Source organism: Triticum aestivum, unplaced genomic scaffold, assembly GCF_018294505.1.
Source record: "Triticum aestivum cultivar Chinese Spring unplaced genomic scaffold, IWGSC CS RefSeq v2.1 scaffold69948, whole genome shotgun sequence".
In the NCBI taxonomy this organism is placed as follows: Eukaryota; Viridiplantae; Streptophyta; class Magnoliopsida; order Poales; family Poaceae; genus Triticum; species Triticum aestivum.
This window is the reverse complement of record NW_025239238.1, coordinates 1-3,961: the sequence shown is the minus strand read 5'-3', so window position 1 is coordinate 3,961 and position 3,961 is coordinate 1. Positions and strand designations below refer to the sequence as shown.

Below are 3,961 nucleotides of genomic sequence, written 5' to 3'. Positions count from 1 at the left end.
AGGAGTTGAAGATGCTGAGGTGGTTGCAAGACTTGCACAAGCATGCTTAAGCTTAAAAGGGGAAGAAAGACCTACAATGAGGCAAGTGGAGACAACACTTGAAGATGTGCATAACTCAAAGGTCAAGCTCAGTTCTCAGATAACAAGAGTGAATCAGAGTGCTATGAAAGATCAGCCATGGATGGGGAACAAAGGCGGTGAAGGAACTAGGTTATACAGCTTGGAAAAGGAGATTATCCAATCATCCGAAATTCCTAGATGAGTTTACTTGCATGGTAAAATGAGTCAGGTAGTATTGTTAGTTTGGGTGCCATGGTACATGCCACATGTAAATTTCTTAATCAACAGCCGAATGTAAATTATGAACGGTTGATTGTAATCATATGTGTATTTCCTATGCTAGAGTCATGCAGGACCAAATATGCAAAAGTAAATAAAATGAACCAAGTTACAGTTTTCTATTAAACATGCAGTTTGCACACTTAATTCTGAAAGTTTGTGAGTACGTTGATGGGTCCATGAATGTACATATTGTAACCCCCCCAATACACACACATTCAAGAGCCGAATTTGCATCACATAGGTTTTGAGAGCACTGGGCTAACTTGTGAAATTCTACATTGCAAGTACTTTCAGTGACAAGAAGGCAATGCAAATTTAGTGTTGAAATAAGTTGCTACACCACTCTAAGTTGTTACTTGCTCCTCATCGAGCATCGGTCCATTAACCTTTTTGAGTTCGTTGTTTTTGTTGTGCCGAGGAAGCTCAGGTTGATTGACTAGTCCAAGCCTCAAGACCGGGAGCAAAATTTATTTTGCAATATAACTAATTGACAGCTCGTGAACTAGAAATATTAGCTTAGCTAAAATTCTACGAGGTCGACACCAAAAGGATACATGCATGGTCGACACTAGAAGTGTTTGCGGCTAGAATTTCATGAGGTTGATGTCAGCATGATGCGAGGCAACACCACCATTCCACATGTATTCATCCACTCACGTCCATTGCCAAGACTCCACTACGCCACGCCTTGAGACCTGCCGTCGGTCATAAAAGCTGCCATTCCATGAGGCCTGGTCGAGCTGCATCGAGGAACTCTCTTCTTTCCCTCTCGCCCGGCCCGGCGGTCATCAAAATTGACATTGCCTGTACACTGAACCTTCAGCGAGGCCTTCCACCAAACCCGGATGGCACGGTGTGGCCACTGACCTGACCAACAGTAGCCAAAGCTGGGCACGAGTTTGAGTTTCCACATAAAACAGAAGAGATTATGCCATACGCATTTCCCCTTCCTTTCTAAGGCATAGACTTTTCCTTACCAAAGAGACACGTTTGAGCTGAGGTTGAACAAAATACTGTAGGACGAGGACGGTTCTAACTCGGCTAGCACTAGACAGGTAAAACATGCCCATATTGAGTACCAGTCTATATGACTATCCGTGCACTACTGTACCTGGTCGGTGTTGAAGTCAACTGAGAAGACCAAAGTCTTTCTACTTAAGACAGTACCAAAGGCAACTAGTCAGAGTGACTAGTCTAGCTAGTGCCCTACTAGCTCGGAGTGGACGTTGAAGTCAAGCAAGAGAAGACCCAACATTTATTTCTTCTACATAAGAGGAGTTCGATTAGCAGCACGAGTATCACCAAGCGTACGTCTAGCTATAATTCACAACAGCATGCTCAAGTTGCAGGAGGAGAAGATGATCCTTCTCCTTCCCTCCATTCCTTCCCCACAAGCAAAGCTCCTCGTGCCAATACTAGTTGTACTGATGGCACTTCAGCTCCTCGTGGCAACCGTAGCCGCCTTGCCGGGCTGCCCGATGGCCTGCGGCAACGTCATCGTCCCCTACCCTTTTGGCTTCCGACTATGTTGCTTCCAAAGGAACTTCAACCTCACCTGCGACGAGACACACCACCCTCCGAAGCTGTTTCTCGGCGACGGCGTGGAAGTGGACACCATATCCCTCTCGGAAGGCATCGTGCGTGTCCAGAGAAGGATTCTGAGGTCTTACGAAAACATGACGCGGCCGCAATCTCTCGGCTTTGGCGCCGCATGGCCCGACGCCGCCTGGCCCGGTCAGAATACCGGAGTGCGGCTGGCGGTGTCAACTGAGCACAACGTCTTCGTGGTCATCTGGTGCAGCCTCGTCGCCTACCTCATCGCCCAACAAACAGTTACGAGCAATGGAGACGGGGCTAATGTTGGCGCATGCGCTGCGCTGTGTAACTTCGGGATTCCGGATCCAGGCCACACCTCGTGCTCGGGCATCGGCTGCTGCCGGACGACCATCTCGCAGAGTCTGGCTGCGTACGGTGTCCAGTTCAATCGGTTGGACGGCACTCCGTTCGGGGCTGCTCATCCGTTCGGGGCTGCGTTCATGGTCGATCGTGGGTGGTTCACCGGGACCAACATCGCAACCATACAGAATGCCACATATCAGGATTTGGGTAGCTATGCCAACGTCACCAGCGTACCCATGGTGCTGGAATGGTGGCTGGATGTGGAAGCCGCTCGTGACCTGCTCGTGAGGGATCTCGGTTCCGAGTCTGGTTGGAGATGCATAAGCTTGAACAACGTCGCTCTCAACGTTAGCAACCATTACGGTGCAGTAAGTTGCAACTGCTCGAATGGATACGAAGGCAACTCTCACATCGTTAATGGATGCCAAGGTACCACCCCTACCACTATAAGTACTACTCCCTCTGTGTCAAATCTAAGACAACTAATTTGAGAACGGAGGTAATACTTCCGACACCGGCCCCTTTATTTTTGAGAGAGCTTCTTCTATTAGGAGTAGTTACTTTTTATACTGTAGCATATGTGAATGTGATATTGGGCTTTTAGAGCATCTCTAGCCGATCCCCTAAAACAATAGAGGAGTAAACGGTCGAGTAAAGTTTAGTGGAGTATTTTTACTCCATTATATTAAGTTTTGGGTTTTCAGAGAAGAATTATGTCTGCTAAATAGGCACCTTTTTCCTTGCACCATCAGAAAAGATTTATTTCTGACAACAGCTCGCTACTGTCGGAATGAGCACAAAATGATAGTTCATGAAGAAATTCGTTCACTTGAACAAATTAAAGATCCCCGTGCTCAAATCAGGGCCAAGACTTCCCTTTGAAATTTCCTCTTGTAGAATATGCAATCCTGTCCGAAAATGACTTGTTCAATAGGCTTGAACTGCACTTTGAACATACTCCGCCTTTTATCTGAACTTGTTCTCCCTCTTTTCAGATATCGACGAGTGCCTACAGCCTGATGTATGCCAGAATGGAACCTGCACCAATATGCCAGGGACATACCAATGTTCAGCGAAAAAAAGTGCCAGCCGCCTCCCAGGTACAAATATAACTACACTTGGTACAAGTCCTTGCTTAATGATAATTAAGGTCCATAGAATTACGAATTTTTTGTTATGTAGTACAATAGTAGAACGGCTACATAATGCTACTAAATACATTTTCCAGTTTAAAATCAGTTGTCTTAATACTATGAAAGCATCACCATTCACAAACAAAAGACAACACAAAAGGAAAACTAGTAAACCAGGTGATCACTGATGTGGAAACAATACTTCCAATATGATTGCTCTGATAAATATTCTAAGCGAACCTTTGTCATGGCTTGGCTGAGTTGTTTTCAATTTAAGTTCAAATTTGTGAAATGCAGACATCATGTACTACTATCGATCCTTACTTTCATTATCTGTAGGTTTGATTACCATAATTGCAATTAGTGTGGGTTTTGGCATAGTGTTTTCTCTTCTGGGTATTTCCAAAATCACCAATAAATTTAAGCAAAGAAGAGCCAAGAATTTGAGACAAAAGTTCTTCAAGAAAAATCATGGATTGCTTCTGCAACAGCTAATCTCTTCAAACCAAGATATAGCGGAAAGAATGAGGATTTTGAGTTGGACCAAGCAACCAACAAATTTGACCATAATCGCATCCTTGGTGGCG

General features: G+C 45.1%; 1 pseudogene; it reads left to right on the top strand.

The window, feature by feature from the left end:
- The first annotated feature begins 2,018 nt into the window (after positions 1-2,018).
- On the top strand, positions 2,019-3,955 carry LOC123176703 (wall-associated receptor kinase 2-like; annotated as a pseudogene).
- Positions 3,956-3,961: the final 6 nt, after the last annotated feature.